Here is an 8,438-nt window from a genome sequence, read left to right as displayed (position 1 = left end):
ACCTTTGTAAATATCAAGAGGACTTTTTGGGTGAAGGGTTAGGCTTGGGCTAAAGGTGGGTGGTTGGGTTAGTGGTTAGTAAAAGGGCGAAAAGCGTAAAAAGCGTCGGTTTTCGTAAAACACTTTGTTTTAGTGACTTTTTATTTTGAAGTATTTCTCCAAACAAGCTTTTCTTTGCATAGCTTTGTTTGTTTTTGACTTCATCAATTTTTTTTTTGATGTCACCCGAAAGAACGAGCTTGCAAAAAACCGAGCTTGTTACTAAAATAAAGGGTGAAAATAAAACAGGGTTTTTGGTGGGTAAAAAGGGTTTAGGGTAAAGAAACGAAAGGTTTAGGCTCAAAGGGGTTAACTAGGGGGATTTTGGGTAGGTGGTAAAAAAAATGAAAAATAATGGTGTAGAAAGAAAAATGGTTAGTCCTAATGCCTCCATCATTTACTTACTTGGGTTTAAGTTGGTAAGGACCGGGAATGAATCGTCGTGGCAAGTTCTAGAGTTGTAAGAACCAAGCGGCTATTCACAAAAGAAACGAAAAATGAGCATTTAGTCTAAGGATGTAAATTTGTATGCTCAATAAAGGCTCAAAACTCACTTTTGTGGGAATGGGTTTTTAATGTGATCAAGTATATATAATCAAATTTTAATTAGACTTGTTATGCCGTTTCATAATTTTCTTATGTTGGTTCTTCTTATCAAGACGCTCTCGGTTGTAAAATTTATAAAAGTATAACCTTATTAATCTTAGGATTCCTAACTTAAACTTTAGACAAGTAAAAAAAAGATGAAAGTTTTTGAAAAAAATTTGGGGTGTTTAGCGGTTCCAATAGAGTTTTGTGTAAGGCTTGTTGTTAGGACTTGCAACATTTCAAGGTGTTAACTTCCCCCCCACACTTAAATTACACATTGTCCTCAATGTGTCCCAAAAATAAATTTTTAGGTTGATTGGATGTGTAATGTGGTGTTAAAAAGCAAAGATTTATGTTACTGGCAGCTGGACACGGCCCCGTGGTGACCGGACACGGCCCCGTGTTCAGGTGCCAGTAATAAAAATTAAAGAAATGAGACAGAAGCCTGGACACGGGGGCGTGTCTGGTGAACATGGCCCGTGTCCAGTTACCTGAACTGGGCGTTTTTCTGCAGGTGGCTTAGCACGGGGCCGTGTTGGTTGAGCACGGCCCGTGTTGAGCCTTCTGCAATGGAGATTTGTGTCGGGTCGCTTCGTTCTTTGTGCATGGGGCCATTTTTCTCGTTCCCTTTTTCATCCTTTACCACCGCGAGTGTGTTTTATTTCTGCAAATTAAAACTAAAAGATTAAACTAAACTAAGGATAGTTCCGCGGAATGCCTCCGTGGTGCGCCACGTTTATAAGGGTCCTTGGCTAGACCCAATGTGAGGTTATATATTTTCTGAGTGGGATGCTTGGCGTCCCATGTTACACCATCGGAGAGCAGCATCCAAGCTCCAATCAATAACCTTCATGTAGTTGACCGGGTCGTCGTCCTCTATTCTCTTCTAAACTCCGAATTTTACTTCATCATCCCCATACCTCAAGGTGAGTGTTCTGTCATTCATATCTACCACCGCTTGTGCGGTGGCAAGAAATGGTCTCCCTAGTATGAGGGGGACCTCGGTGTCTTCCTCCATATCGAGTATGACAAAGTCGGCGGGGTAGACGAATTTGCTTACCTTTACCAAGACATTTTCAATGACACCTTGCGGGAATTTGACGGATCTATCAGCAAGTTGTATGCTCATTTTTGTAGGACTCGTTGTTCCTAGGCTGAGTCTTTTAAACATTGATGAGGGCATGAGGTTAATGCTAGCCCCAAGGTCGGCTAGTGCATTACGAACGGGGGACTCCCCGATTGAGCAAGGAGTCGTGAAGCTTCCGGGATCGATTTTCTTTTGGGGAAGTTTATTGAGTACGAGTGCAGAGCATTCTTCGCCTAATTTAACTAATTGCAAAGTTTCAATTTTCTTTTTATGAGTGAGGAAGTCCCTCATGAACTTAGAGTATTTGGGCATTTGGGTTAGGACATCAATAAAAGGAATATTGACATGCAATTGCTTTAGTAGACTTTCGAACTTCGCGAATTGCTCATTGGTCTTTTGACGAATTAACCTACCGGGGTACGGAACTCGAGGAGCCTTGGTAGGCTCTGGTGATGGAGGGGAGTTCTTCTCCTGCAGAGGTGGGGGTACTGTTTCTTCTGTCGGCGGCGGCGCTTCTGCAGGCCCCACGGTGCGGTTTCGTAGCGTGATGAGATGAACTTGCGCTTTTGGGTTTGTTTCGGTATTGCTAGGTAATGCGCCTTGTGGTCTCTCGGCAAAATTTTGAGCTATTTGATTTAATTGTTTTTCTATGTTTTGAATACTAGCTTGTTGATTTCTAAAATTTGATTCTAGTTGTAGAAATCTTTCCGAGTTTTTCTTTTCAGTGTCGGAGATGAGGCGAGATACAGTATCTTCAAGCCTTTCTCGTCCACTTTGTTGTTGAGTGAAATTTTGTGATTCATTTCTTGGTTGTTGAAAGTTTGTTCGTTGGGTTTGTTGGTTACTACTATTGCCGGGTTCTCTCCAACCAAGGTTTGGGTGGTTTCGCCATCCTTGGTTGTAAGTGCCCGTTGGAGGACCCGACGGCCTAGGTCTATTATCAATGTAGCTTACCGATTCCTGTTGATCGTCTGTTTCTTTCATACAACTCCAATTTTCATGTGGCCCACCACACCCTTCACAAGCCATAACCGAGACTGTTTTTGTCATTTCTAACTTTTTTATTTTTGAAGAAAGGGCCTCGATTTGGGCTTGTAAAGAAGTGTTTTCATCGACCTTATGGGCGCCCGGGGCAATAGATTTATTGCCTCGGGGGTGTGCCATTGAAAATTGGTTTGAGCAATTTCCTCAATTTGGTTATATATTTCATGCGGGCGTCGATTACCTAAAAGTCCCCCGGAGCTAGAATCAAGTGTCTGCCTTGTGTGTGGCAACAGTCCATTATAGAAAGTGGATACTTGTTGCCATATCGCAAGGCCATGATGTGGACACTTGCGTAATAACTCCTTGAACCTTTCCCAAGTTTCATATAAGGATTCCCCGTCCTCTTGTGAATATGTATTAATTTCAGTCATTAATTTAGCCGTTTTAGCGGGAGGGAAATACTTATATAGAAATTTTTGGGCTAGTTCATCCCAGGTATTTACCGATCCAGCTGGGAGGGCGTTGAGCCAAGCTTTCGCTCGGTCTTTTAGTGAGAAAGGAAACATTCGGAGGCGGATGGCGTCGTTTGATGCTCCATTGATCCGAAAGGTATCACATATTTCTAAGAAATTAGTAATATGTAGATGGGGATCCTCGTCCGCAAGCCCATGGAAGGTTGCGGAGTTTTGGAGCATTTGTATCAAATGCGGCCGAAGTTCGAAGTTATTAGCTTCAACATTCGGAGCATTGATAGCGGCGCCTAGGTTACCTACGGTGGGTCGTAGATAATCCATGAGGGTACGTCGGTCCGCCATTGGAGGTGGATCACCCGAAACTTTCTCTTGGTTTTTAGCTTTTAATCTTTTTCTGAGAAAGCGTTTGGGTTCTTCTAGAGGTTCTTTTATGTCCTTATTAGAACTGGAGCTCATACACTATGTAGGATTGGCGTCTAGTTCCAAGTCCTGCAATAAAAACAGAAAAGAAGGCTGGTCAGAAGGTTCACCACGGCCCCGTGTTCAGCGAACACGGCCCGTGGTCGGAGTTACAGTGATTGTTTTCCAGATCCCAGTTACTGGAAGTTGGACATGGCCCCGTGTTGCACCGACGCGGCCCCGTGGTCAGCCTTCTGTAACTTGGAAAACTAAAAACTGTCAGTAACGATGCTGGGCACGACCCGTGTCCGACCAGGCACGGCCCGTGCTGAGCTCTGCAGAAGCTGAAAAATTATGAAAAATCCTAAAAATTTAAAAGAAAAATAAAAATATGATTAGGCCGTTGATTCCTAACTTTCTTAAAATCCTTGTGTCCTCGGCAACGGCGCCAAAAACTTGATGTGCGTGAAGTGTGTTATATTTTTAATATATATTTTAAGCGCTTTTACACTTTTAGCCAAGTTTTAAATTTATAAAACACGATATTTACTAACAATAAACACACATATGGGCAAGTGCACCCATCGTGGACGTAGTATAGTGTTGGTAAGATACCGAGGTCGTCCAAGGACACAAGAGCTTTTAGTACCGGTTTATCCTCAACGTCTAATCAAATCAAAAAGTTAGAAAAAAAAGTTTTTAAACTAGAAAAATAAAAACTAACTAAATGCTGAAAAATAAAAATAAAATAAAAACAGATAGACAAGATGAAACACTTGGATCCGACTCGTGTATTAGTATAACCTTTGATTATTTTCTCACTTTTGCACTTGTTTAAGAGATTATCTTAGTTATTGTAGTAGGCCCCTCTTTTGAAGGCGACATTACCCTCAACCCAGTAGTTTGAGTCAGCAAGGATACAATCCTAAAGGGTTGGATTATTGGAAGATAACGAATTAAGTTATTAATGCAAATTGTGGTAGGCCCCGCTTTTGGCAGTGACGTTACCCTCGGCTAAGTAGTCTGAGTCAGCAGGGATACAGTCCTAAATAGCCGGGTTATAGTATTAATAGTAGTTAACTTATGAGGGGGTCAAAGAGTTTGGATCCCCGCCATCCAATACCTATGGGCATTGAAGGAGATCCTACTAAATTTGACCCAGGTCCCTTGCAGGACCTCTAAACGCTGAACAAGGGCAAGACCCTTACCAAACCGTTCCCTTAACCCCCGACCAGGTAGCCAACATACCTCCATATAGACCGTGGAGATATGAATGGTGAAAATCTTTTATTTTATATAGACAGTAAAATAATGCCAAGACACCACGGACAAACGATAAGGAAAGATCACCTTCAACATAAGCAACTAGTTATTAAAGTCATTAATACAAAACCAAATAAAAAGTGCAAAAGATTAAAAATAAAAAGTATTATACTAAACACTTATCTTCACCAAGTGATGTAAGAGACTTAGGCAAACATGGCCTTGATTGTCAAGAACTCTTACGATCAATCTTGGATCCCGAGACGACTCACACACTCTACGATGGACAATGGATGATGGTGGTGGATGATGGTGTTATGGTGGTGGTGGGTGGTGGATGAAGTGTGAGAGAGGTGGTGTGCCAAGGGATGAGTTGGAATGAAACCAAGCACTCCTATTTATAGGCTGAACAGAAGGCTGGGCACGGCCCCATGTCCGCTGGACACGGCCCCGTGCCCGTCTGACACTCTCTCTCTTCATTAATTGTAATTCGCAATTACAATTAATGCGCCTGCTGTACTTTCGCCACGCCCCCGTGCTCACTGGACACGGCCCCGTGGTGGGCAATAGAAGCTTCTACATGTTTGTCTTTTCTGCTGCTTCTTGGGCACGGCCCCGTGCTGGCTGAGCACGGGGCGTGTTCAGGCTTCTGTTTTCTCTTCTTTGCTTGGGAGGATGCCGTTGAGGGTTCGGGCAGTCTAGTTTTGTTCCTTTTCTTGTATTTATGTTAGAATTAGCTGTCTTTTTGCTTCTTTTGTGAATTTGAACTCATTTAATCCTGAAAATACAAAAGGAAGACAAAAACACTCTTTTTCCAACATTAGTACTTAAAAAGGGTTAGTTATATGCCTCATTTGATGTAATTTATATGTTGCATTTTACACACATCAAGGGTGTCAGGGAATCATATCAGCTTTTCAGACAAATTACTAGTACCGTTAATGTCACACCCCCAAAATCCACCTGCGGAGTATCACCGCTTGGGAGCGTGACTGACCAGGATCATGCCACCAATCATATAGAACATTGTAAATAGTAAAAGTTATTGTATGTAAACCAAACCAATCCATATGAAAGGTGTTCCAAAACATATGTATAATAACAAAGTTTAGCGGAAGCAATTGAGTAAAAGCCCAATGTAAATAAAGTATGTAAAGTCTTAGTGTTTAAACAAAGCATCACGATCCTTGTCCACAACGACAGCGCCTCCCCATGCAAGCTCCATGTATACCTAACGACCTGCAAGGCATGTAACAGAGAGTCAACAACTAGTTGAGCGAGTTCACAGAAAGTAAGTGCGTAATAGTAAGTTCGTTTGTAACGTGTGGCTCTACTGGGCCGATAGTATGTTCTATTGGTGGGGGCTTCCCGTGTTGCATATACACTAGACTATTTGTAACCATAAGTGTTCTTCTTACCGAGAACAGTAGTACGTACAATATTTACGTAGGATTTATGTAAGTGTCCTTCACAAACCGAGGACAGGGGTACGCGGGGGTTTACGTAGGTTTTACGTAAGTGCCTGACACAACCGAGGCAGTAGTGAGTATAAGTTCACGTAGGTTTTACGTGAGTGTCCTTTGCAACCTGAGGACAGTGAGGAGTACAAATATACGTAGGTTTTACGTATGTGTACTGCACAACCGAGGACGATGGTGGATAGTCTAGTAACAATGTAAGTACAAAGCTATTCAATCTCATTCCTTCAATCTCATTCCCCAGCCCTGGGAATCCCATGCCTTAGTAAAAGTGTGAACTCACCTTGGCTTGATCGGTATGTTATTGCTTCTAGTGTTAATTAATAGTTAGGTCCTTTACACACGACCTAGGGTACATTGCACATAACTCGATGTAAGTGTTTATATTCAATTAGGGTTTACAACCCTTAATGTCCAAACAACGGTGATTCCGTGTGATAATCGTGTACAGAATAGCGTGACATAGATTGTTCATACACATCGTGTCATACAGTAAGATACAGTAGCATATAGTAGCAAGTAGCAGGTTGTAATGTACAGAAACATATAGAAACATTCAGTAGGCTCTAACACTGGTGTTTACAAGTAAACTCGGTTCATACATTACACTGTAAAGTTCCGATTATATATAACATATGTAATTCGGACCACCATCTCATACAAGGCATCACGGCATGAAAACTCAGACCATACATAGCAACATCATACAAGTTCGGACCTTATGTGCCACTAGAAAAATCGAACCATGTCCCCTAGACATGAAACTCGGACCAAGGGGGTTCCCCTTATAAAAATTCGGACCCCCTTGTATCACAACCAAAAGTTCGGACCCCATCACCCTTGAAAAGTCAGACTAGGTTCCCCCCCCCCCTACAAAACTCGGACAACATTAACTTTTGGCAAGAAAAGTTGGACCCCTCATGTTTGAATAAAAGTCAGACACCCACACTTTACAAAAGTCGGACCACATTACATGTTAAACAAACTCGGACCCCTTATGCTCTTTGTAAAAGTCGGACTCTTATGCACCATATAAAATTCGGACTTCATGTCCTTTTAAAACTCGGACACACATGCAATTCACTCAAAACTTCGGACTCCCTTTACACATTCAAAAGTCGGATCCCCCTTGATGTGCATAATATTCGGACCTAGATATCATACAAAGGTCGGATATATATATATATTAAACAAAAGTCGGACTTTTGGGTCCTTATACAAAAAGGTCGGACTAAATGTCCATTACAAGGTTAAAAGTTCGGACTACATTCATTAAGCATAAACTCAGACATGTTTCATTAATAAAGTTCGGACTATATATGAAATCAATCATCGGGCAAACCATCAATCATATGAACATTCAACTACAATGCAACAGTTACATTTTTGTTTTTACGATCAGGAAACCCTAATTCTTTCATATGCATTGCAGTAATCCAATTATCAATCAATAATTCTAACATATCTTGTATCGTAACATCAGGCAAATGATTACACACTAATCAAAATCATTTCACAATAATCAGAATTCAATCAATAACACAGAACTATTATGTGAAGAACTAGGGTTTACATGAACCATGTAATCAAGGATTAATAACAACAAACAATCATTAAACAATTACCTTGGATTGGTTCTAGATGGATTGGAAGATCGAACTGGATGCAAGATAACTTGTGAAGCTAAGAATGATGAGAAGATGGTTGTAGGAGAGGAGAGGAGAATGTGAAAGTACGTGTGATGATTTTTGTGAATGATTAGGGAGGAGGTTAGGGTTAAGAGTGATTGGAATTTCACTAACTACTCTACTCACCCCTAAGTATCATCTTTTACATAAGGCACACCCATCACAATGTAATTTACAGTTTCACCACCAAGTTCATGCATTTGTCAAATCTTTCATAAGTAACACATAAACATGCACAATTACAATACACTTTATCGAACCAAGACATATACAGTTACAAAGCAAACCAATTGAGCAAGTAAATAACTAAACAAACAGTGAACGTGCAATAAATGCGAAAGTGGAATCTTGGAAACTCGAGTTGTAACATTATCCCCAACTTGAAAGAAATTCCGTCCCGAAATTTAGCATGCAGTTACTGAGGAAGCTAGGTAAGTTG

At 41.1% G+C, this 8,438-nt stretch overlaps 1 non-coding gene across 1 annotated transcript; it reads left to right on the top strand.

The window, feature by feature from the left end:
* Window positions 1-3,028: 3,028 nt before the first annotated feature.
* LOC118489795 lies at window positions 3,029-3,135 on the top strand. Its single transcript, XR_004887809.1, has one exon. It is a non-coding gene; the product is annotated as a small nucleolar RNA R71 (small nucleolar RNA).
* The last annotated feature ends 5,303 nt before the right edge of the window (window positions 3,136-8,438 follow it).

The sequence above is a fragment of the Helianthus annuus genome, chromosome 2, assembly GCF_002127325.2.
Source record: "Helianthus annuus cultivar XRQ/B chromosome 2, HanXRQr2.0-SUNRISE, whole genome shotgun sequence".
NCBI lineage: Eukaryota > Viridiplantae > Streptophyta > Magnoliopsida > Asterales > Asteraceae > Helianthus > Helianthus annuus.
Note: the sequence above shows the minus strand (reverse complement) of the source record. Positions and strands in the feature narration are given on the sequence as shown.